The sequence below is a fragment of the Miscanthus floridulus genome, chromosome 4, assembly GCF_019320115.1.
Source record: "Miscanthus floridulus cultivar M001 chromosome 4, ASM1932011v1, whole genome shotgun sequence".
NCBI classification, from domain to species: domain Eukaryota; kingdom Viridiplantae; phylum Streptophyta; class Magnoliopsida; order Poales; family Poaceae; genus Miscanthus; species Miscanthus floridulus.
Genome location: NC_089583.1, coordinates 105,406,336 through 105,433,600, shown reverse-complemented (window position 1 = coordinate 105,433,600; position 27,265 = coordinate 105,406,336). Strand labels below are relative to the sequence as shown.

Sequence of the window (27,265 nt, the reverse complement as noted above, 5' to 3'; positions counted from 1 at the left end):
ATCTTAAGTCGTTCTACCATTGTTAGATACATAGTTTCTATGTATAGGGGCCCACATGCACATACTCGGTGCCGTTTCTTCCCCATCTGCTACAACAACTTGAACTCGAGTTGGTTCCTATACTTGTATTTCTAATTCCAAACGCACTAGTCTCGATCCAGTTCGATGTGTTCTCTTCGTCCCAAAATATATAGTTGAGGTTGTGGGATTTAAATTTGAATAGCTGTCACCCTCACTTCTAAATGCAGCTTTCTTTTCTTCTAATACATATTTTTATTTTTCCAGTACATCTTTATCTTTCTCCTCCTTATTTTCTGTGTATTGTACATTTTCATTCCTTTTGAATTTTTATATCCAAACCTAAAATGTCAACTATTTTGGGAGTACACATGACCTAAGGGAGTGTAGAACAATCCTGTCACCTATAAAAAGTTTGACGCCCCTACATTGATTTTCCCGTAACGAGAACGTGCAGCCGAGTAGCCCATCACGCGAGGCCAGTTCGTGTTTTCTTTTATTTTTCTAGAAACTCGCCACCACCGTCGTCGTCTTCTTCTTCCTCTTCTTTTTGCCTTTAGCGGTCAATTTCACCACCGCCATCCTTCAAGCGCCGCCGCAGAATCTCATTGGAGTATCTAGTACGTGGACGTCGATGGCACATTGGCACCTGACAGAAGCCATAGGCCATAGCCAGCGCTTGCCTCCTCTCTAGTCCTCTGCTCGTACTGCTTGGACGTATCAAAAATTCTGGTGTAGTTGATGACTTTCAACATGTGTTTTGAAAACTAGTAGAAATGCACGTGCGACACACACGTGTCTAAAAAAAGTGTTTGTTTGATAGGAGAATTGCTGAGTTCATGACTAATACATTTTACAAATACAAAAACATACATTTACTCAAGATTACAAATTCAACCCTTAAAGTTTATTAAAAAATGTATCTACAAATTCATTCAAAACAAGAATGCAAGAATTCAAAGCTTTATATAATTAACAACAGAAAAATATATACAAGTTTCATACTTTAAATATCCGCAACTCTGTCAAATAATCAAGAGGTATATAACAATGCTCCTTCTTCAGCTCTTCAGCCTTTTCCCATGTAATAGTTGCCCTGTTCAATGTAAATGTAAAATGGTACTGTTACATGGTAGGAAAAACAAACAATATGAAGTACTTCAGAAACATACTGCTATCACCTACGTGTGATAAGGATATTTTGGAGAGAGAAGCTGCCTCAGAATATCAGAAATGTGATTATGTGAAATCCACCAACATTAGTTCTGCAGCATTCCCCCAACGCAGGCTTGCCGTTTCAAAAACATTAAAAACAGATAAACAACTCTTTTAGTTCATATAATAATAATTTAATTTGAAATACACAGGTGGACGTTCAACCCCCCTCCAGTCATTATGCCGTTTCAAGTGGTATCAGAGTCGTGGTCACCGTGATTTGAGGATTAACAACCTTCGGTGTCAAAATGGCTCAAATCAACAACACCAAGAAGTCATCCCAATTTGATGGCTCCAACTATCCTTATTGGAAGGCTAAGATGACAACATATATCAAGTCAATCAATAGAAAGGTGTGAAAGATAGTGGAGACCAAGATTGAGATTACCAATGAAGAGACTCCCAACGCCGCCGAAGAAGTGCTACTCCAAAACAAAGACATTGCTCTTAGTGCCATTCATGATGCTTTAGATGAGAGAACATTTGAGCAAATCAAGAACATTAAGATGGCTCATGAGACATGGAAGAAGTTGGAGGAATCATTTGAGGGCACTCAAGCCGTGGAGGGTGCCAAGGCATACATCCTCAAGGAGAAGTTTGCTAGTTTCAAGATGAAGGATAATGAGAGTGTGCCGAAAATATTCCATAGGCTTCAAGTGTTTGTCAATGATCTCAAAGCACTTGGAGAAGAAGTAAAGGACAATGGCTTCTCCCACAAGTTCTTGAGATGCTTACCTTCGAGATTTGGCACATTGATCACTATTCTAGTGAGGAGTGGTTTAGACACCATGACACCAAACCAAGTGTTGGAAGATGTGATCATCGATGACACATATAGAGATAATGATGAGAAGGAAGAAAATGAGAAGAAAGATGAGAAAAAGAATGAGAAGAAGAGTGTGGCATTCAAGGCCACATCATCTAAGGGCAAGGCAAAGTAAGAATCATCAAGTAAAGATGAAGACTTGAGCTTTGATGAGATGGATGATAAGAAGATGGCTCTCTTTGTCAAGAGATTTGACAAGTTTATGGTAAAGAAATGCTATCGTGTTAGAAGGAAGAAGTCTTCATCGAAGAACAAGGAAGAGTCAAGAAGGTGCTTTAATTGTGGAAGCAAAGATCATCTTGTTGCTCAATGCCCATACGATAGTGATAATGATGATGACAACAAGAAAAGCAAGAAGAAGGACAAGAAGAAAAAGAAAAAAGAAGAAGAACAAGATGACCTTCAAAAATAAGAAGAAGGGTGGTTCATATGTGGTCACTTAGGATAGTGATGCTTCATTGAGTGATGATGATGATGATAGTGATGATGACAAGATCACTAAGAAGAAGGCTCTTGCAAGCATTGCTATCAATGAGAAGTCTTATCTCTTCGACACTCCATCATGCTTCATGGCTAAGATCACTAAGGTACAAACTTGTGATGATGGAAGTGATGAGAAACATGATAATAAAAGTGAAAGTGACAATGATGATGAATCAACTAAAGATGAACTAATTGACATGTTAGAAGATGCTAAAGAACATTTTGACATTAAGAGAAGAGATTGCAAAGACTTGCGAAAGGAACTAAAAGCCCTTATGTAAGTCTTTGATGAGCTCAATGCATCTCATGAGAGGCTAGAGGAAGCCCATGAGAAGCTTGGCAAGACTCACAAGAAGCTTGAGAAAGCTCATTCCTCTCTACTTAATGAGCAAAATAAGGAGCATGTTGTAACATGTGACAAAGACTTAACTTATGATATAATTGATGAATCATTCTTTAAGCCTATCATTGTTGCTCCCACGAATCCTTCTTGTAGCACATCCACTTCTACCTCATCTAGTAGTGATGGTTTCACTTGTGATGCCTCACTAATGATTGAGAATGAGACACTCAAGGAGGTAAAAGAGCTCAATCACACCTTGGCTAAGGCCTATGGTGGTGAGGACTGCTTGCTTATGTGCTTGGAGTAGCCAAAGAGCTTCTCTCTATAAAAAAGGATTGGGCTATACTCCCAAAAAAGGCAAGATGGCCTTTGCTCCTCATAAGACTAGTTTTGTGAAGAACAATGATCGATTTTGCACTAGTTGCAAGTAAGTTGATCATGTAGAGCAAAAGTGCAAGAAAATAAGTCTCAAGCCAATGTATCCTCAATTAAGCTTGATTTTTTCTATGTGCTTACTAAGCGTACTAATGGTATGAAGGCTAAGTTCAATGGTACACCATGGATGGGCTCAAAGAAGAAAGCCATTTGGGTTTCAAAGAGCTTAGTAACTAATCTTCAAGGACCCAAGCAAGTTTGGGTACCTAAAAAGAATTGATCTTCTTCTATAGGTAAATTACAAAGCTAGAGGAAGGCATTGGGTTCTTGATAGTGGGTGCACTCAACACATGACTGGTTATACAAGAATGTTCAACTCAATCAATACCAATGACAATGATTGTTATGATAGTATCACATTTGGTGACAATAGCAAAGGCAAGGTCAAAGGGCTTGGTAAGATTGCAAAATCCAATGACATGAGCATTTCTAATGTGTTGCTAGTTGAGAGCTTGAACTTTAATTTGCTATCCGTGGCTCAATTGTGTGATCTCGGATTCAAATGCATATTTAGGGTTAGGTGATGTAGAGATCATAAGTGTAGATGGCTCTAACTTGATTTTTATAGGCTTTAGATATGAGAATCTATACTTGGTTGATTTTAATGCTAGTGAAGCTTAATTGTCAACATGCTTGTTCACTAAGTCTAGTATAGGTTGGTTATGGCATACAAGGCTTGATCATGTTGGAATGAAACAATTGAATAGATTGGTTAATCATGACTTAGGTTATAGGCTTGAAAGATATTGTGTTTGAGAAAGATAAGCTTTGTAGCTCTTGTCAAGCCAGAAAATAAGTTAGAAACACCCATCCTAAGAAAAACATGATGAGCACTAGTAAAGCATTTGAGTTGTTACACATGGATTTATTTGTGCCAACACAATACACTAGCATCGGTGGAAACAAATATGATTTTGTGATAGTGGATGACTATATTAGATATACTTGGGCATTCTTTCTAGTGAACAAGAGTGATGTGTTTGCAACATTCAAATCATTTGTCAAGGGCATTCACAATGAGTTTGAAACAACCATCAAGAGAGTTAGAAGTGACAATGGTAGTGAGTTCAAAAACATTAGAATTGATGAGTTATATGATGAATTTAGAATTAGACATCAATTCTTAGTCAAGTACACTCCACAATCAAATAGCCTTGTTGAGAGAAAGAATAGAACACTCATTGATATGGTAAGGTCTATGCTTAGTGAGTATAATATGAGTCAATTCTTTTGGGACAAAGCTATCAACACGGCTTGCTATTGTAGCAACCGCTTATATTGTCACACATTAAAGAGAAGACATCCTATGAGATCTTGAATTGTAGAAAACCCAACATTACATATTTTTGGGTCTTTGGTTGCAAATGCTATATCTTGAAGAAATACACTAGATTGGGCAAGTTTGAGAAGAAGTGTGATGAAGGATTCTTGCTTGGATACTCAACCACTAGTAAAGCATATAAAGTTTGGAATTTAGCAAGTAGTACTCTTGAGAAAGTACATGATGTTGAATTTGATGAAACCAAAGGTTTCCAAGATGAGAATGAGAACTTAGATGATGTTAGAGGCATTCAACTTTTAAATGACATGAAGAATATGGATGTTGGTGAATTGAGGCATTGGCAAGTGAATGATGATGAAGATGATCAAGTGCAAGTGCTCTCTAACTCAAATGTGCAAGTTGATACTAATCAAGCAAGTACAAGTGGCTCTCATGACAATGAACAAGATCAAGTCGCTAGTACATCATCTCAATCCAATGATCAAGCAAGTGCAAGCAATTAAGTTCCAATACTCCAACCAACCAATATTGCAAGAGATCATCCATTGAACCAAAGAAGATAGAAGAAACATTGAAGGATGTTGATTGGGTGAATGCTATGCATAAAGAATTGAACAACTTCACTAGAAATGAAGTATAGGAGTTAGTTGAGAGACCAAAGGGACACAATGTGATTAGGACCAAATAGGTCTATAGAAATAAGTAAGATCAAGATGGGATAGTTGTAAGGAACAAAGCAAGATTGGTAGCACAAGGCTATACATAAGTTGAACGTCTTGACTTTGGAGAAACATATGCCCCGGTTGCTAGATTGGAAGCAATTTTAATTTTGTTAGCCTATGCTTGTGCCCACAATATCAAGCTCTATCAAATGGATGTCAAGAGTGCATTTCTCAATGGCTACATCAATGAAGAAGTTTATGTTAAGCAACCTCTCAGTTTTGAAGATGGCAAGAAGCTCGACCATATGTACAAGTTGAAGAAGGCTTTGTATGGCTTGAAGGAAGCACCTAGAGCATAGCATGAGAGGTTGAGAAATTTTTTACTCTCAAAGGGATTCATGATGGGCAAGGTTGACACCACTCTTTTCACTAAGAAGATTGAAAATGACTTGTTTGTATTATAAATCTATGTTGAAGACATCATATTTCGATCAACCAATCAAGATTTTTATGAAGAGTTTGATAAGAAGATGACTAATGAGTTTGAGATGTCCATGATTGGAGAGTTGAGTTAGTTCCTTGGACTTTAAATCAAGCAATTGAAGAATGGTACATTTGTGAGTCAAGGCAAATACATCAAAGATATGCTCAAGAAGTTTGGCATGAATAAGAGCAAAGCCATAAGTACACCAATGAGAACAAATGACAATTTGGATAGTGACGCAAGTGGCAACATGGTGGATCAAAAGCTTGTATCGATCTATGATTGGAAGCCTACTTTATGTGACCGCATCAAGGCTGGATGTCATGTTTAGTGTGTGTATGTGTGCAAGATTTCAAGCCTCACCAAGAGAAAGTCATTTGAAGACTACAAAGAGAATATTGAGGTACTTGAAGCATACACAAAATATTAGTTTATGGTATCTCAAAGGAGCAAAGTCTGAGCTAATTGGTTACTCTAACTCGGATTATGCGGGATGCAAGGTTAAAAGAAAGAGCAACTCGAGCACATGTCAATTATTGGAAAGATCACTTGTTTTATGGTCATCAAAGAAGAAAAAATAGTGTTGCATTATCAATCACCAAAGTCGAATACATATCCGCCGGTAGTTGTTGTGCATAAATTCTTTGGATGAAGGCCACCTTGAATGACTTTGGAATCAAGTTTAAGAAAGTGCCATTGCTATGTGACAATGAAAGTGCAATCAAGCTAACCAACAATCAAGTTCAACATGCAAGAATAAAACATATTGATATCCACCACCATTTCATTAGAGATCACCAATAAAAAGGAGATATTTGTATTGAGAGTGTGGACACCGAAGATCAACTTGCCGATATATGCATCAAGCCATTGGATGAGAAAAGGTTTTGCAAGCTATAGAATGAGTTGAACATATTGGATTTCTCAAATATGTGTTGATGCACCCTCATTTATATAACATGCCTCTCCTTTGAGCAACAAAGGTAAAAGTTGATTGGTATGACATACATACTTGCTAAGGACATGTTTAGTGCATCTAGTCATTCCTCATGTCTTTTAGGCTCATTCATGAAAATCAAATGAAATTGATGTTTGTATGGTACCACTATTACTTCTATGCTTAACTTGATCTAGTGGTAGCATATGACATGTTTGTGGATTTGTGAACCTAGTGTTTGATCTAGAAAATGAGCTACAAGTGTTTAACTCAACATGATACAAGATAACCCTTATTTGAAGGTATGAAGAAGCTTGTCCTTGGATCAAACCGAGTTAAATATCTTTGGCAAGTGTTCTAGATTGAACCAATTTTGAGAAAATAATCCTCACCCCATTGATTAACATTGATAATCTTAACCTATCTAAAATTGAACCTTTGTGGTCATTGATGACAAAGGGGGAGAAATTACACAAAGATAAGGTTAAATGACAAAGGGGTTGAACTTTGACATAGAGGGAGAGATATGAGAAAGTAAGGGGATCAATTAAAATTTTGAGCACACAAGTAGGGGGAGCAAGCTCATAAACTTGATTGGTGCATTTGGATATGCATTTCATATGTTTGCTTGCATGGCACAAGTTTTAAATTTAAAATTCTATGCTTGTGTGGTGTATGCTAGTTGTAGGTTTGAATGATGAAATAAAAAACTAGCATACATAGATTAAGTAACTAGACTTATATTTATATTATGAAAATGAAACCCTTGCTTCTAATATTGATTTTATGGGGTATTCTAGTTTTTGTGTGTATGTCTAGTTACTAATGGTGCTAAGGATGGTATATTGGTACACTTCGATTAGTATCACACTTTAAAGGTCCATCTCTTTACCTTAGCATCATTTGGTAGACATTACTCTTCCACAACTCAATTCCATGCATATGTGCAAGCTCTCAATCCAAACTCTTAGCACATATGTAGGGGGAGCTAATGCTACCATTTGGGGTTCATGAAACTTGTCCATATCCTTTTACACATGGTAAATATGCTTAGGCAAGCAATATGAATTCAATTAAATTTTAATTCATATCTTTGTGAAAGGGTTGTCATCAATTACAAAAAAGGAGAGATTGAAAGCTCTAGTTTGGTTTTGGTGAATTGATGAAACCCTAAGTGCTACCTAGTTTATCAAAGTGATCATGAGATAGGTAGCACTATTTCAAGTGGTGGAGCAATGGTGAAGATCATGATGATGGTGTGGTGACCATGGTGATCAAGTGCTCGGCTTAGAAAAGAAGAAAGAGAAAAACAAAGAGCTAATGCAAAGGTGAAACTTGATAGGAGCTTTTTAGTTTAGTGATCGAGACACTTAACGAGCGTGATCATATTTAGGATTAATAGCCGTACTATTAAGAGGAGTGAAACTCGTATCGAAATACGGTTGTCAAAGTATCACTAGATGCTCTAACTCATTGCATATGCATCTAGATTCTAGTGAGTAATGACACCCTTGAAAATGTTTATGAAAATATGCTAACACACGTGCACAAGGTGATACACTTGTTGGTTAGCACATTTGAGCAAGGGTGGTGAAGTTTAGAGAAGAGAAGGAGTTGCGCAGGAACCGAATGCTAGACCAGACCTAGGACCGGACTCAGCCCTAAGTCCGGTCAGTGTTGTGTAGAGGAGGAGTTCCTTTGGTCTGTGATCGGACGCTAGAGGAAGAGAACGATCGGACACGTAGATGATGAGTTCGATCGGTGCTGACGAACGCTGACGCAACATGGTGAAGCTAACCAGAGAGGACCGAACGCTGAGCGCGTCAGGTCACGTTGGACCAGACACGTTAGGTCATGTAGGACCGGACGCGTCAGGTCATGGTTTTGCCTCTCTGGACTGTCTCTAGAGTTGACCGAACTCTGAGTGCGTGGCGAGTCAGGTGGCGTAGCGGTGAGTCCGGTCGCGGTAGTGGCCAAGCGGAGGCTGTACAAGCGAATGCTAGGCGACCGTGTCTGGTCGTTGTTCGCTGAGTCTAGTTGCCACTTGACCATTGAGATCAGGGGATCGAGGTTGAACCAAGAGGCCTCGTGGCGGCCATCCAGGGACCGGACGCTGGCTCGGGTGCGTCCGGTCGCCCTAGCCAGCGCGTCTGGTCAACGCGCAGACAACTACAATAAGGGGGTAACGGCTCTATTTCATCTGCCCATGTATAAAAGGTGTTTGGCCAGCTCAAGTACACTCTCTTGGCTATTTGCATTGACATAGCAACCTTATGAGCTTAACCAAAGCCCTCCCACTCATCTCCATCATAGATTCATCATCTTTGTGAGAATTGGGAGTGAATCCAAGTGTATTGCTTGAGTGATTGCATCTAGAGGCACTTGGTGTTTGTGTTTTGCTACGGGGTTCACTTGTTACTCTTAGTGGTTGCCGCCACCTAGATGGCTTGGTGCAGCGAGGATCGTCGAGCGGATGAAGGTGCTTGTCTCTGACTTCGATCGTGGTGATTGTGAGGGGTTCTTGACCTTCCCCGGTGAAGAGCAAAAGGTACTCTAGTGGATTAATCGTGGCTTGTGTGATCCTCATCTTATGTTGGTTATGCGGCACCCTATTGAGGGTTTGGCGTGTGATGCCAATTAGCGCATGAACCTCTAAGTGAGTGAATCACCATAATGAGGACTAGCTTGTCGGCAAGCAAGTGAACCTCGGTAAAAAATCTTGTGTCATCTTGTTTCGAGGATTTCTTGATTGATTGTGATTGATTGGCTCCATCATATTGTAATTGGCTCTATCCTCGACACGATGGTATAATCATCACATACCCTCTCTTGTATTTACATTTCTAGTGTTGCTTCGCTCTTTAGTGTAATTAGTTTTGAGAGCAAGCTTGTGTAGAGTCTAGTAGTTAGTGTGGCTTTTTAGTTAGTCTTTGAGAGCACTCTAACTTAGTGTAGTGACATATCCTTTATGTGCTTAGAGATCATAGTCACTAGAATTGTGGTAGATGGCTTGCACTTTTAGTAGGCTAACGCAACATTCGTTTTGCCTCATATTTGTCTAACCGGTTTGTTAAGTGTTGTTGTAGAAATTATTAATAGGCTATTCACCCCCCTCTAGCCATTAGGACATTTCACTAAGGCCTCTTTTACAATGAATTGTCTTTCTTGGGACACCATTTAAAAGCATAGCAGAAGTACCAGGTGAAAGCAAGGTTTCAATCCAAGACAACCACAAATCACCAAAACCCTTAGCTTTGAGGAGGGTTAGAATTGCAGGGTGCTTAATCATGTCAAAGGCTTTTTGGAAATCAAGCTTCAAGATTGTAACACCCCGGTGTTACGATCTTCTTTAGCACCGTGAATTATGCCTAAGTAAAAATTTCAAAACGAGTTTCTCAGAATTTTTGATTTAAAATGTGCTTGCTGCGATAAGCGAATCCTATGTGACTTACTTTTGTGGACTCCAATAAACGCTCAAGTTAAATTACACAGTGCGTAGAAATATTTAGGAATGTCTGATAATGATTCTAGCAAGTAAATGATGAACGACTTGTTTAATTGATTAAGCATGAAAAACAATTTTTATAAACATAAATATGATATGACTGGTATATAGTACTTAAGTAAAATTCGGAGCATGATTTTTTGTTGCATTTAAAATATCAAGTAACAAGCTTTAGTGCTTTAGCCGTGTTGAAAATATAAATAGTCGGCTTGGTAAATGAATATTTGAGAGCTGAAATAATAATGAGAGTGCCGCAGGCCACTCGCCCCACCTACTTCGCTGGTATGACGCCCGCGTTGATGGATGAGTTGGTCGGGCTGCTACTGCCATGTACTGCGTTGCTTGTTTTTCCCTCTCTCACTGCCAGTTTCGTCGCTTCACCCTGTGCCTCTTGTTATGCTCTCTGCCTTGCTTGTCTCTCCCTCCTGCTCACTTCGTCCCGTCGCTCTACAACGCTATCGAACATGCCACGCTATCCGTGCGCTAATGAAAGCTGGCCGAACCCTCTTGTTTTCTTCCTTTTCTATTTCTACAGCTGCGGTCTTGTTTTGCCTACCTCTGCGGTCTGTCCTTGCTTGTCTCGACTGCAGCCTTTTTCATCTCCGCGGTGCACGCCATGCTCGTGCCCACAGCGCTGCCTCCTCCTTTTTCTCTTGTGCCATTTTCCTTCGCTCTGCCTGCCTCGGTCGTCGGCGCCCGCCAGGCCTATTTTCTCCCTCCGCTGCACTCGCCATGGCCGCGCGTTGCAACATCTCGAGCGTGCTGCTCACAGCCACCTCACGCCCACACCATCGCTCTACTCTTCTGTCTCTGCTGCCTACCGCCGATGTCGCTGCTATGTGGTGCGTCGGGTACCCGCCGTGGTCACGCACCGTGGCTCGCGCCCACCGTCGGCCAAGCCCAGTGTCGCCGAGGAACCGAGCCTCGCTGGTCGACTCGTCTGCGCTCTTCCTTCCCACGGCCACGTCGGACCGACTATTTCTTCGCCGCTCCACCTCCTACTCGGCCGAGCCTCCACCAAGCCCCTGTTACGCCATCGTGATCTCCTCATGGGGGAGCGCTGCACGCTTTCGCCGAGGCGTCCTAGCCCCTGAGCTACCGTGGCTCCTCTTGTTCCCCTACTGTGCGCGAGCCCCGACGTCCCACGCTGGTCCCACTGCTTTTTGGCACAACCGCACCACGGCCGCTATCACCGTCTCCTCATGCTCCATCGTGGCTTTGCGCCGTACTCCAGCACCGGCGCCCCGCTGCCGCCGTGACGCCCTCGGCGCGCTACTCATCCATTGCTGCAGCACCACACCGCCTCCACGACCCGCTCTCTCCCTCCTGGGTCATGCTCGTCGTCACCCTACAGCCCGCGCGTGAGCACGCCATGCCCGCTGGTGCCGGAGTTTGCCTCACCGGTCGCCGTTGCCCCACAGCGCCGTTGCCGCCACCGTAGGCCGGTGCCCCTCCTGGTCCGTGCTCTGTTTTGAGAATGAAGAAAAGGTGAGGAGGGTATGGATCCAAGAAGAAGTTTTATACAGGGTTCTTATTATAAAATACGAGACTCACATAAATAGTGCATTTATACTGCAAGGTGATTTGAGGAAAACTCGGGGGTCTTATCGCTAAAATTGCACCGCCGCCCTGCCCTGGTCATGTGGGATACAGATACTAACTTTTTAATATCTTACCCAGGCAAGCCCCGGTGCATAAACCCTACTTTTCTGTAGTTTAAATTATATTTGTGCATTAAGTTTTAAGGAGTTAAATAAAACCCACTTGCATATATATATATATATATATATATATATATATATATATATATATATATATATATATCTTATCCTATGAGTCTTACTAGTATGACAGGATCGTGTAGAATGCTATGCTACAGGACTCCGGTAGAAGTCGAGTGATTGTCTGTCACTTGTGAGAGATAGGAATTATATTACTGTAATATTATCACTTGGAATATATAAAAATGGTGGAAAGAAAATGATGACCAGGCAGGGATATGGTTTGGGTATTGGTGGGTGTAAGAGGTTGTGTCGCCATGGACGCGGGGCATGGCCTGGTTACACTGCTTTCCCTGTCTGTGTCGGTTAAGGACCGATCGTTGCATAAGCCATCGAGGCAAGTCATAGATTTATTATCCCGAGCACATACTTGTGTATGGGCGCTTGGAAGACTTGTTACTCTCTTGTCGTGGGTTTTGGCTCTTTTCGGACCGACTGTCAGGGTTTCTTTTTGGTGGTGGAGGTCCTTGCACCGCACTGAGTCCGGGACTCAGAGGCGGGGGCTTGGAGTCCCAGTTTGGACGGGGACCTAGGACCCTAGGACAGGAGGGTGATGGGTTGGTCCTGCTTGTGATCGGGGTACAAGCGGGGCATGTGTTTTTGGGTACCTAGCTAGGGACATTGGTTCATGAATCATCACCGAGTCGGTACGGCTTGTCTTATGTCTAGCACCGTAGTAAGAACTAAAAGATGAAAGATGGAATGGAAAAAGGACATATGATTGCTTATCACCTGCTTGAAAGTAGCACATGTGCTTACATAGAATGGTTAGTTAATGAACCAATGTGGCTATTAATAAAAATCGAATATAAGGACGCACACTTAGTAATGCTTCCTGTAGATGCAATAAACCCTACAAGCCAGATAGCCTTGCATATCCTTAGAGTCTTTTCTTTCTTGCTATCGGGTAAGTCTTGCTAAGTATAATTGAGTACTTAGGGTTTTATTCCCCCTGTTGTAGGTGACAGGTGGATGCTAGAGCTGATCCTTGTGTGCGGATTCCTCCTAGTAGGCTCAGAGATGATTTCCTTTACGCTTGTGATCATAGTTTTATTTATAACTCTCACCAAATGTTTTTATAAATAGAGTTTTTATAGTCTGTTGTCATAGTTCATTTATCAATGTTTCATCATGCCATGAATAGATATTTATTTCCGCTGTAATCCTGATCACATGTTTATATTCCGCTGTTACATTAAATTGTTCATAACTCTGTAATGTGATTACATTCCGCTGTATTACAATAAATATTATACTCTGATGTTGTATTAAAAGTGATGTAAGAAATGGTTAAGAATGTTGTAAGCTTTATTCTCTCGTTTGTGATCCTGAATGGAAATATGTGGATTTTCGGGTTTTCCCCTGAGGTGTGCCCGACAGAACCAAGTAATCTGGTGTTCTCCTTTAGTTGCTTAGTGTATAAGAGAAGACGAGCACTCCTATGAGGCATTAGATTAGGCGATTCTACCACAGGTGGTATAAGAGTGCAAATGAGGAAATAAGACTTCGAAAACCTTTTCTAAACTAAAATTTGATAACCTATGTTTGCAAAAAGTTAGGGCGTCTTTATGCGAAGTTACATAAGTAAACCCTATTACTATGGTTATGTATCCAGGATAGATGGCACTCTGCTGTCTTAGGTAGACTTAATCAATTTTTCTACAGGTACACTGACTCGAGCATAGTCCGATAGTATCGACTAGTTACAGGAAGAGAACGACCTGCCAAAAATCTAAGAACGGTTGCCCTATATGCTGGCAATAGTGAAAGGACGTATAGGACGTGCATTCATGCATATCCTATTTGTGCATTGTAGTGCCGTATTGCTGGCAGATACGCCATCCATAGATGTCACTCGTGATGTATTGTGCACTACTGATTTGTTCCTGATCTAGAGTTAGGTCTGCACTGTGGCTTCGTGCTCCGCGTTCGCTCATGGTTCACGCTTGTCGTGACCCATGTCTTCCCGTACCCCTTTTCTGCGCTCTTGTCGGACCCTTGCCCCACAGTCTTACTAGTCAGTAATGGCATCACACGTCGCTCACCTCGAACGTGCGGAAGTTGGTCGATTCAGTCATAGCGATCTCACGCAGGAACCCTAGTGAACTGTGTCAGGACCACTAAACGCTCCGCCTTTATAAGCAGAGCCTGGCTTAGCCATTGGTACCACCACTCGGTGCACTTTAGTTCGTTTAGCTTTTCCTTTGAGCTAGCTTTTTGCTCAGCCTTCCTCACCACCACTGCTAGAAATGGTAGGAGCCTAGGTTAGTAGTTACTATCTGAACATTGAGGGTTTTCCTAAAATCCTGCATGCCACCCTACAAAAGCTCAGAGTCAAAGATCGTCCCGAGTATGAGGGCCGTGAGTATGAGGAGCATGGCACCAAGCGGTGTGAGGTTACCGTCTACATCAGGAAGAGTGAGGAGTTCCCCGACCTCACTAAAGTCTGGAGTATGACCGCAATCGGGTTTAGCTTCACCAACACCTACCAGGTTGTGGTCCACAAAGCCTTGCGGTACCTCTGCCAGATCTATGAGGAGCCCATTGCCTGTACCCCCATGAGGTTCTTTCCACCTTTGGACAAGAATTGGCGGGCATGGAGGGCTCGCATGGAGGCTTTGCAAGGGCGGGATGCGTAAGAAAATAGTCCTACCGTGGTGCACTTGACCACGTACCTGCTTGCTCTAGATGAGCAGTATGACCAACAAGCCTTAGAACTAAGGATCTATCTCCGTTGAGCCAAGGAAGATGAGATCTTCACTCGGATGCTCTAGGTGCAGCTCGCTGAAGCGCATGCTAGTGCTGCAGCTGCTGAGAGCCGGGAGACTGCCATGTCGAAAGCTCTGAAGGAGGCTGAAGATCGGCATGTCCATCAGCTGGGTGAGGCCTATCTGTTCACTAGGGCCAAGCGGAGGACGCTGGTTGATGAAAGGCAGGATGCCATAATCTTGGAGGGGATCCCTATCCACCCACCTGAAAGAAAGAGAACCGGTGATGCAAAACCACCAGCACCTCCACCTTCGAAAGTGTTAGAAGCAGAACCCTTGGTTCCTCTCACTCAGCCATTGCCCCGAGGAGATGTAGATCCATAGGGCAGTAGAAGAATCCATCGAGCCTAAGAATGAAGATGCGTGGTCTGGAGTAGATTAGCTACCTTGGGATACTGTACCCGTAGTAGTAGTGCTTTTCGTCGTTGTCCTCTGGTATTGTACTCTTGCCATTGTTGTCATCCGTAGTTGTTGAGCTCGTCTAACCATAGGTGAATGTTGTGTCGTGAATGAGAGCTTGAATGCCTATACGTTGTACCCGTATAAGACCATTGGAATATGCATTGTGTTTATTGCGTCCATCTACTTAAGTCTCGTTAGACGCGCTCTAAGGTTTCAAGGGTGATGTTAAGTGAGTTATAAGAGAAGTTACCATCTAGATATCAGCAAACCAGCCATGATTGGATAATATTAGATACTGTATCGACTAATTGTGGATGTCCCAACAGAACACTTGAATCTCTTTAAATCAAATCTATCGTTGGATTTGTATTCCTTGTCCCTTGTTGTGAAGGGAACTCTTGTTGTTTGAATTTTCCCTTGCAATACTCCCCTTACTCTGTGGTCTATGACCCCATCGCCTTCATGGCGTGTAAGTTGGTAGTAGTTGCTTGGTTAATAGCTTATGGTGCCATGACAAAACCAAGGGCTCCCTGTGGAACAGCTGCCACATGTGATGCTGCTCGGCATGCGCTGATATCAAGGTTGTTAACCAAGTACCTTTACCAAGTTACACCGCCATACCACTTTTGCTACAAATAATCTTCTTGAAAATGTTTAGGTGTTCAAACGGGAAATCCACAACAGGTTGATGCGGAAGTGTTCTCTCAAGGTAAACAAGAGGAGGTGGTTTTGGAGGAAGCGTGCATGTCGTGCTCTCAGTTCATATAGAGGTTGGTACACCTGGTGGTCGAGTAAAGGAAAGAAAAAGAGTAGTAAGGGAAGTTAGCCTTGGATAGTCTGGAGTAATTATAAAAGCCTGAGTGGATGTCATGTCCCAAGCCATGTGTTTAGTTGACCGCGCTACGCATGCTGGGTCATTTCGCTGCGTGCCTTGCGAACGCTGTCTATATCGGGCCCTTAGCTCCCCGTTCTCGTGTGGCCACGGCATCGTGCCGCACTCGCCGTCCTTGTGCACTGTGCGTTTTTCCTTTTCCCAGCATACGGTCGGCTCTCGACTCCCACGCCTTGTCCCCCGTACCATACCCTCCCATCCTCTCCCTTCTTTCTTCTTTTGAGGACACGACCATCCGCATGCCTCCCTCGTCGAGCGCACCCTCTTATCTCCTCTCCTTTATTTCCCATCCGTCCATTTGTGCAGGGAGCGCACCATGGTCGTGTGTATCACTACGACATGAACCGTCTGTGTATCCCATTCCTGCCGCATCCACTTCTGGTGTGTTGCGCCCCACCTCCGTTCGCCCCTATAAATACCCTTGGTCCTTGCTCTTCTTCTTCATCCCCATTCCCCTCGCATTCAGAGTAGAGCTACGAAATTCAGTCGCTATTGTGGAGCTAGGTTCGTCAGTCTGAGGTGATGGTGTAATCTGAGAAGAAGGATCTGGTTTCATCAAAGAAGTCCAAGTTCCCTTTGGGGTAGTCAATCTTAGGGTTCCCGATGTTTTACTTCTTAGTCGACTGTTTCTGGATTTGTTGGACCTACACCATGTTTTGGATACTCATTATCCTGTTGTTTCTCCATTGCCCTCGTCTATCTTGACTTCTGGATTAAGTCTTAGTTGTACCAGGTTGCTCTAACCATGTATCCCTAGATCCCCATGTGGCTTAGTATTCGAAGTCGTGTAATCTTTCGTATAATCCCTGATCTACGAAATGTAATCGTGTTTCCCCTCTCCTGGTTCTTGCTTCGAATCTTAGGACGAGATTCTTTTTAAGGCGGGTTGGTTGTAACACCCCGGTGTTACGATCTTCTTTAGCACCGCGAATTAGGCCTATGTAAAAATTTCAAAATGAGTTTCTCAGAATTTTTGATTTAAAATGTACTTGTTGCGATAAGCGAATCCTATGTGACTTAATTTCGTGGACTCCAATAAACGCTCAAGTTAAATTACGCAGTGCGTAGAAATATTTAGAAATGTCCGATAACGATTCAAGCAAGTAAATGACGAACGGCTTGTTTAATTGATTAAGCATGAAAAACAATTTTTATAAAAAAAATACGATATGACTGGTATATAGTACTTAAGTAAAATTTAAAGCATGATTTTTGGTTGCATTTAAAATATCGAGTAACAAGCTTTAGTGCTTTAGTCGTGTTGAAAATATAAATAGTCGGCTTGGTAAACGAATATTTGAGAGCTGACATAATAACGAGAGTGCCGCTGGCCACTCGCCCCACCTACTTTGCTGGTACGACACCCGCATTGATGGATGAGTTGGTCGGGCTGCTACTGCCGTGTACTGCGTTGCTTGTTTTTCCCTCTCTCACTGCCAGTTTCGTCGCTTAACCCTATGCCTCTTGTTGTGCTCTCTACTCTCTGCCTTGCTTGTCTCTCCCTGCTGCTCGCTTCGTCCCGTCGCTCTGCAACGCTGTTGAACACACCACGCTGTCCGTGCGCTAATGAAAGTTGGACGAACCCTCTTGTTTTCTTCCTTTTCTATTTCTGCGGCCGTGGTCTTGTCTTGCCTACCTCTGCGATCTGTCCTTGCTCGTCTCGATTGTAGCCTTTTTCATCTCCACGGTGCACACCATGCTCGTGCCCACAGCGCTGCCTCCTCGCTTTTTCTCTTGCGCCATTTTTTTTCGCTCTGCCTGCCTCGGTCGTCGGCGCCCACCAGGCTCGTTTTCCCCCTCCACTGCACTCGCCAGGGCCGCGCGTTGCAGCATCTCAAGCACACTGCTCACAGCCACCTCACGCCAGCACCATCGCTCTGCTCTTCTCTCTCTGCTGCCTACCGCCGACTCCACTACTGTGTGCTGCGCCGGGTACCCGCCATGGTCATGTGCCGTGGCTCGCGCCCACCGTCGGCCATGCCCGCGTCGCCGAGGTGCCACGCCTCATCGGCAGGCTCGTCCGTGCTCTTCCTTCCCGCGGCCACGTCGGACCGACAGTTCCTTCACCGCTCCACCTCCTGCTCGGTCGAGCCTCCACCAAGCCGCTGTTGTGCCATCGCGGTCTCCTCACGGGAGAGCGCTGTGCACTGCCACCAAGGCGTCCTAGCGCCTGAGCCGCCACGGCTCCTCCTATTCCCCTACACGCGCGAGCCCTGACGTCCCGCGCTAGTCCCGCTGCTTTTCGGCACAACCACACCACTGCCGCCATACTGCAACACCGGCGCCCCGCTACCGCTGTGACGCCCTCGGCGTGCTGCTCATCCGTTGTCGTAGCACTACGCCGCCTCCACGACCCGCTCTCTCCCGCCTAGGTCGCGCTCGCCGTCACCCTACAGTCCGCGTGTGAGCACGCCATGCCCGCTGGTGCCGGAGTTGGCCTCTGTGGGGATATTAACCCCTATACCCTTACGGCTAGGCTTGGGCCGGCCCGGATTAGGGGGTCCGGTCCACTGGAAGACGACGCGCGGCCCGGCCAACCTATTCGGAGTCCCGCGCAAGGAGTTAAGGCAGATTTGGAGATCGAGCAAGATCCTGGTCGGTTAGAATAGGAGTCCTTATCCGACCACCTATGGCAATTGTAACTGGCTAGGATTAGTTTCCAGATCTGTAACCCTGCCCCCCGGACTATATAAGACGGGCAGGGGACCCCTCTAGAAAACATCTCTCATTGACATATAGCAATACAATCAGACGCAGGACGTAGGTATTACGTCTTCTTGGCGGCCGAACCTGGATAAAACCTCGTGTCTGTCTTGCGTCACTGTCTTATTTGTGGCTTGCGCATCTGTCTGTCGACAATCTACTACCTTGGGCATACCCCTAGGTAGACTGCCGACCATATTTCATCGACAGCCTCGCCGGTCGCCGTTGCCCCACAACGCCATTGTCGCCGCGGCCGACCGATGCCCCTGCCGGTCCGTGCTCTGTTTTGAGAATGAAGAAAAGGTAAGGAGGGTATGGATCCAAGAAGAAGTTTTATACAGGGTTCTTATTATAAAATACGAGACTCACATAAATAGTGCGTTTATACTGCGAGGTGATTTGAGGAAAACCCAGGGGTCTTATCACTAAAATGTCGTCGTCACCCTGCCCTGGTCGTGTGGGCCAGATTACTGGGCCACCGACGGTGTCCCCGCTTGGGCCGACATGTTGCCACGCGTGCCCGTGGGCCGCTAGCCACGTGCCCCGCCTGGGCTACGGCCTGCCCGTCACTTGGGCCGAGCCATGCTCGGAGGTGGTGGGCCGCGCTGCCTGGATTGCCGCCTGCCCGTGCCTGGGCCGCGCTGAGGCCGTGCCCCCGCTGTGGGCCGACGCTGGGCCAGTTTAGTTGCCGTCGGCCTTTCCATTTTTCTAAATGCTTTTCTAATATATGTTTATAGTTAACTTGTAAAATCGATATAAATTTGTGTAGTTGTCCAAAAATTATGAAACCAGTTTTGTTGAGTTCCTAAAATCATGATCTACCTGTTAATATATTTTGTTCACATAATTTGATAATATTCGTGGGAGCTATATAATTAATTTAATACTTAATATTGTAAAAATATAAATTTATAGGAATTGTGGTGATAAATTGGTAATAGCGTTGAATCTGAAATTTTTACAGTAGGCTCCTAGCAATATTAGGTACTCACTGTAATTTCTGTAGCTCCAGAATAATTAGTTTACTATATTAAAAATGATGCTTTATTTCGAATAAAGATTAAATTGATAGAATGGGATAAAGAAACAACTCGGGTTTGTATAACTAAAATAATTGTTGGAAAATAACGTTTTATTCGACAACTTGGATACGTAGACCAGCGTTAGAGCTATCTCGTTAGCTTGTGAGACGTGATCGGGTTTCTAAGCATTCCGGCTGTCGTTGATTATTTACATTTATGCATTTGCATCAATGTATATCATATAGGTACGATGATGGATCAACGGATCAATTAAAGGATGATTGAAAATTCAAAGATGGGGTAATAATATTCTCTCCAGGAGATGATGCAATGGGCTTTCTATCCAGTTGATGGTGGATGATCTGAAGATGCAGATACTAACTTTTTAATATATATCTTACCCAGGCAAGCTCTGGTACATAACCCCTACTTTTCTGCAGTTTAAATTATATTTATGCATTAAGTTTTAAGGAGTTGAATGAAACCCACTTGCATATATATATATATATATATATCTTTATCCTATGAGTCTTACTAGTATGACAGAATCGTGTAGAATGCTATGCTACAGGACTTCGGTAGAAGTCGAGTGATTGTCTGTCACTCGCGAGAGATATGAATTATATTATTGTAATATTATCACTTGGAATATATAAAAATGGTGGAAAGAAAAATGATGACCTGACAGGGATATGGTTTAGGTATTGGTAGGTGCTTTCCCTGTCTGTGTCGGTTAAGGACCGATCGTTGCATAAGCCATCGAGGCAAGTCACAGATTTATTATCCCGAGCACATACTTGTGTATGGACGCTTGGAAGACTTGTTACTCTCTTATCGTGAGTTCCGGCTCTTTTTGGACCGACTGCCAAGGTTTCTTTTTGGTGGAGGAGGTCCTTGCACTGCACTGAGTCCGGGACTCAGGGGCGGGGGCTTGGAGTCCCAGTTTGGATAGGGACCTAGGACCCCAGGACAGGAGGGTGATGGGTTGGTCCTGCTTGTGTCCAGGGTACAAGCGGGGCGTGTGTTTTCAGGGTACCCAGCTGGGGACATTGGTTTACGAATCGCTGCCGAATCGGTACGGCTTGTCTTATGCCTAGCACCGTAGTAAGAACTAAAAGATGAAAGATGAAATGAAAAAAGAAAATCTGATTGCTTACCACCTGCTTGAAAGTAGCATAGTTACTTACATAGAATGGTTAGTTAATGAACCAATGCGGCTCTTAATAAAAATCGAATATAAGGACGCACACTTAGTAATGCTGCCTGTAGATGCAATAAACCCACAAGCCAGATAACCTTGCATATCCTTTGAGTCTTTTGTTTCCTACTGTCGGGTAAGTCTTGCTGAGTACAATTGAGTACTCAGGGTTTTATTCCCCTGTTGCAGGTGGTAGGTGGATGCTAGAGCTGACCCTTGCGTGCGGATTTCTCCTAATGGACTCAGAGAGGATTTCCTTTACGTTGCGATCATAGTTTTATTTATAACTCTCACCAAATGTTTTTATAAACAACGTTTTTATAGTCTGTTGTCATAGTTCATTTATCAATGTTTCATCGTGCCATGAATAGATATTTATTTCCGCTGTAATCCTGATCACATGTTTATATTCCGCTGTTACATTAAATTATTCATAACTCTGTAATGTGATTATATTCCGCTGTATTACAATAAATATTATACTCTGATGTTGTATTAAAAGTGATGTAAGAAATAGTTAAGAATGTTGTAAGCTTTATTCCCTCATTTGTGATCCTGATGAAAAAATGTGTGCCCGACGAAACCGAGTAATCTGGTGTTCTCCCTTGGGTGCTTAGTGTCTAAGGGAAGACGAGCACTCCTGAGAGACATTAGATTAGGCGGTTCTGCCACAAGGATCACCATTTCTTTTCTTTGTTTGTGGCACAGGTGTAAGTATTCAAAAGCCCAGGCTAAACAGTCTGGAATTGTCCTTGATTTGATGAACCTATATTGATTCCTGTGTACCAGATTCAGAATGGAAGACTGAACTCTATTTGCCAGCATTTTATTAGCAGTTTGACTAAGGAGTTCAACAGAGAAATTGGTCTGAAATCTAAGACACTTTGAGCACCATTAATTTTTGGGATGAGAGTTATATAAGAATTGTTAATGCTCTTCAGACAGATTGAGTTTTGGGTGAAAGCCTCACAAAGCTGGTAGAAGTCTTGTTTTACGAGGGGCCAACATTTCTTTAGGAATTCATTTGAAAAACCATTTGGGCCAGGTGATTTGTTATTTGGGAGTCATAGTCACATTGTCAATCTCAATTTTAGAGAAAGGAATTTCCAGAGCTGCTAGAAGGTTGGAATCTTGAATAAACAAGTGGGGATCAACTTGAAATCCATAGAAATAAGAAGTGCATAGCCTTTCCTTGAAAGCCTGCCAACGGTGGATCTCTTTATCTTTGTGACTTGTAAGGATGCTATCACTGAAGGTGACTGATCAAATTCCTTCTGTACTTGATAGTTGCATTTGCATGAAAATTTTTGTGCTAGCATCTCCAAATTTCACCCATTTTATAGTTCCCCTCTACCTCCAATAAAGCTTCTGCTGTTTTAGCAGGCTGATCAATTTCTCTTTCGAGATTTGTCTAAAATTCCACTATTCCAAGCTTAGGTCCCTGTATTCCTCTAGCATTTCTAGAAACATGATGATAAGCTTTATGTTTGCAATAGTGGTCTTTAGGTTGGACAAGTTGGCTTGCCAGTTCTTGAGAACTTTCCTTAAATTTTTTAGATTAGTTGTTATTGACTTAGCTTTGTGTTGCTGCTGGTAAGGGGAATGCCAACCCTGTTCGACAATATTTTGAAAGCCCTCTACCTCCATCTAAAAATTTTCAAATCTAAAAACTTTCCCATTTGGAATTGAGGTGGATATAGAGACCAGGCAGGGGCAGTGATCACATGGATCCTTAACAGATGTGTTTGGGTAGTTCAGAGTACAATAATTTGAACTTTTGAAGTGAAGATCCAATCTAATTTTTCTAACAGAGGGGGCTGCTGCATGTTAGACCATGTGAATTTCCTTCACTGTAGAGGAATTTCATTTAACCCCAATAAGCTTATAGCTTCATTGAACATTGACATTTCATTTAAGTCCCCTCCAGGTCTGTTTCTGCTCTCAGGACTTCTTAGCAAATTAAAGTCACCCAAGACTATCCAATCAGTTTCATCCAGCGTTTCTATGCTTTTGAGCCAATTTGTGAAAAGTGTTTTCCCCTCGGTACTGCAAGGCCCATAGACATTTGTGAGAATCCAATTTTTTGAATTATGAAGAGAGGTGAATTCAACTGAAATAGCAAATTCATTATTGAAAATCAAGTCCCCAGTGAACAATCTTGTTTTCAATATCACAAGTAAACCACCTGAAGCCCCAAGAGAAGGGAGAAATTCCCATCCATCAAATTCTCTTGGGCAGAATTTCTTGATGAACTGAGCATCAAAATTCTCTTTTTTTGTCTCCTGTAAACACACAATATCACAGTCACTTTCCACAATTTTATCCCTGATTGCATCCCACCTCCTTTCTGAATTTAAACCTCTCACATTCCAGGACAGAATTTTCCAAAGCTCAGATGGACTACTATTCATTGGGAACAACTAGGGGCTATCCTGACTGCTTCTTGTCTCTTCTTATGTTGCTGCATCTGCATCTCTGGGTTTTTTGTCAACTGGAGCCTGCTGTCTTTTCTTTGACCTCAGGGACTCGATCCTCAGAGAGAAGGTCCTCATCCACCTTTCAGAAATCAGTGCCCAACTTTTTTATTAGATTGGGTGACAGTATAGGTGGGTCAGGAGTGCAACATAAGCATTTCTTACCGAAACAAACTGAAGATTTGAAGCCTAGGCTAGACTCTTTCAGCCTAGGGCTTCTTCTCACCTGGGGAGTCTTTCTTTGTAGACCTCTTCCCCCTCTTTCCTTTTTAGTGGCTGTCTCAATGTGCTCTTCCTCAATTTCTAGCAGCTCTAGAGTGGCCTTCATAGGCTTCTCAGTCCTTGAAAGGCAGACAAGACCATTTGTTGGGCATGAGTGGGGGATAGCAAAAGGAACAAACCCCCTTCTGTACTGAACAGCTTGAGAGCAGCAAAGTAAATGAATTCTTTGCCCAATCGAAGCTAGTTGGATTCAAGAGAGCTACAGTGAAAAAATTGCCCAAGAGCTAGGAACTGTGACAGGAGGTACAGAATTGGTGCCTGGAGCAAGATGGTATGCCCATAATCTAGTGGCCTCAGCATTCTTGGCTCTTATGTAGTCTGCAAAGCCTGGGTCTTCATGAAAATCAGGAACCAGAGCAAACCCAATGTTGAGGTTGAAATCCTCCATCACTATGTCCTGCTACTGGGGTGGGTTTTGCCCTGGGACAACTAGTTGGTCCATCTGAATTTCTTCATCCAGAAACTGATCTGGTAGCTGAAGGCCTGGAACAAGTTCATTCAGGTTTAGATTCTGATGTTGCTGTTTCTGCAGGTCATCAGGTTGTATTCTAGTTGATTGGGGGCGGCAATGATCAGCAGCTTAGGGGGGTGGATCACTGCTACTGTTTGCTGGACCAAGTCATTCAGTTTGATGAAATCTTCAATAAGGTCTGGAGCTGCAGGGTTCACAATCGTCTCTTGTGGGTCATGTTGCTCCCCAAAAGGATCAGCATTCAAGTTTGGAATAATGATTGGCTGCTGCTGCTGTAACTGTTGCTGTTGTATGACCTGATCTAGTTGCTGCTGGTGCTCTGGTTGTTGCTGCTGGATGCCATGATCTGGCTGCTGCTGGAGCTCTAGACAGTTGTCCTAGGGCCCCTCATCTTGTTGTGCTTGATTCAAGTCAGGCAGGGGTGGTTCTTGAACAGCTTGTCCCAATCCAAAATAGGTAAGAGGGAAGTGGTGGAGCTAAGCCTAACTGAAGATCTTCGTCAGGAGATCCATCCCCCAGGTGCTGATGCTGTGAGACTTCACATTAGCGCATGTTTAGTTCCTACCCCAAAATCCCAAAAAGTGCTACAGTACCCATCCCATTGAATCTTGCGATACGTGCATGGAGCATTAAATGTAGACGAAAAAAAAAACTAATTGCACAGTTTGGTTGGAAATTGCGAGACGAACGTTTTGAGCCTAATTAGTCCATGATTGAACACTATTTATCAAATAAAAACGAAAGTGCTACAGTAGAATGGGGCAACTAAACACGCGCTTACACTTCCAGGGAGAAGAATGGGGCAGAGTAGCAGCTAGGGTCCAGGAGCGGGGGTCTAAATTATTTTCGACCCGCGACGCAACAACCTCCACCGGTCCACCTGTAGGCGACCGATCCTCAACTTGCTAGGGAACAATAATGATAGGCGCAATCTCTGTTGCGGCTCGATTACTAGTCATTGAAAGGGCATGAGCCATCTCCGAGAAAGAATTAAACACAGGCAGAGTTACAATGTGATTAAAAGGGGGATCTTCAGAGTGCAGGCTATCGATCCTCTGTCCCTGACGTCAAGCGGCCGGCGCACAGCACGAGACTTCAACATGCCTAGGAATGAGGCACGTGCGACAGCGGATAGGCCAGCGACAATGGCGCCTTGAGTGGCCTGGCGAAAGGCATCTTGGGCAAGGGCGGCTGCCCAAAATTGAATTGGAAGCTTGATGAGGAGCTGAGGAAGCCATGGCCGGAGCTGGAACATAAGGAACGCGCCGAGAGCCCAGACGATCAAAAGCAGAAACTCGAGGGAAGGAGATGCGATCAAAGACAGAATGCCGATTGCGAGCCGGCCTCAGGGGAACAATATTAGCACCCGAAAGGGGAGGAGAACAAACAGCGTCAGCAAAGGAATGCTCCTGAACAAGCTTAGAGGGGACTTGAGACCAAGAATTCTCTTCTTCCGCAGCGAAAAGAGACCATTCATGACGCCAATTTGGTCCGCCATTCCCCAGAAATGAAAGAAAAGCTTGTAGAGCTCACACTCATAAGAGACAAGGTTATTGACGAAGAAACCCACATCTCTGGAGGAAACAAAGAACTTGAACACACGATCATCAAGCTGGGAGACAAAGAAATGAGCGGTGTTGCCCCCAATGGTGGTTTGAAGGAGGAAGCCAACCGAGTCCGGTGACAGCCAAAAGCGACGACGAGGGCAAAAGAATCCTGAACAAGCCGAGGCAGGGAAAAACAGGGGACCGAGAGTGCGCCGGATATCAGCCTGGATAGCGATACTCGGATCAAAAGACAGACCCGGGAGCACAGGGAGCGCCATGGAGGTAGAACCAGAGAGGGGGAGCGGGGAGGAGCGAGGAGCTTACTCGGAGCAGGTCGAGGCCACAGGGACGAACGGCTTAACAGTGGTCAATGGCGCCGGAGGCGTCGGGCTCGTCGGAGGCGCAGAGAACGCCGGAGACACTCATGGCTGCAGTTCCGGACGTCACCCTCTAGTTGCCGCAAAACGTCGAGCAGCTTGCGTGCAAGCTCCGCACAAGCCTCCTCTAGGCACTAGCGTAGCCCAAGGGACGCGGACGCCACGGCCGAAGCAGCCGGCGGCGGCTTTGGTGGCGGCCGCCGGGGTCGGGGTGGCCGCTGGCGCTAGCTGAGCCGCGCAGGTTCGGTCAGGCTGGCAGCGGGGATGGAGGCAGCGCGGTGGTGGAGGGTGGGGGCTGCGGGGGACATTCCTCCGTGGGTGGAACAGTCCCAAACACATCCTTATTTGGTGCTGCTCTAGCTCTGATTCTGACTTTTTCTTACTAGCTTCGTTGGAAAACAATAAGAAGGGCGCCACGCACCACCATCTACCATTTTGCTACCCCCAGTCAGGCCTGGTACGGTGCACAGTTGGCGAGCGAGCAGTCCTGGCTGGGGCTGAAATGATCCTTTAGGATCGTAATTATTACTACCGGTTGATTTTACTGTCAGAGAAAAATATTATTTTAACTAGAAATTTATGATAGTTTATGATCAAACGAATAGGCTGAAGAACATTCAGAACTAGCACTAATTCCGTTGTGGATCTCTACATGCTTTCAACATGCCAAAAAGGTTTGCTTGCTTGTTCCAATCGGTCACCTATTCCCGGCCCCTTGCCCGGTGCCCCCCTCTCGTAATCACTTTTGTCATGCATCACCAGGCCACCGCAACACGAAACACTTTGACATATATGCAAATAATACCATAGATATGCATCTTATTCGCTTGATCGTATTAGTCATGCTCAGTAGTCATGATATAGTATTTTCTTCTCACAACAAAACAGTATCAGCCGTCTTATAAGCCACATAAATGGTCAAGCGAACAGGGTGATAATCAGCATGTTCGTTTATTGGTTTCAGTCAAGGCTTATCAGCCATGGTACAATATTTTTCTCTCACAACAAACCAGCACCAGCCGAACTTATCAGTCCAGAAACCAACCAACAAACAAACTGAATGTGTTGACATGAAACAGTATGCATGCTTTATTAGTTTCTTAATAAGCATTCCAGTAGCTTTGCACGCAAAGTTAGTGCCGTTGCATACTTTATTA

At 43.9% G+C, this 27,265-nt stretch overlaps 1 long non-coding RNA gene across 1 annotated transcript; it reads right to left on the bottom strand.

The window, feature by feature from the left end:
- Positions 1-965: 965 nt before the first annotated feature.
- LOC136552453 (uncharacterized) lies at positions 966-26,463 on the bottom strand. Its single transcript, XR_010782821.1, has 3 exons — positions 26,056-26,463; positions 1,204-1,306; positions 966-1,114 (listed from the first exon to the last, which is right to left on the bottom strand). It is a non-coding gene; the product is annotated as an uncharacterized lncRNA (long non-coding RNA).
- Positions 26,464-27,265: the final 802 nt, after the last annotated feature.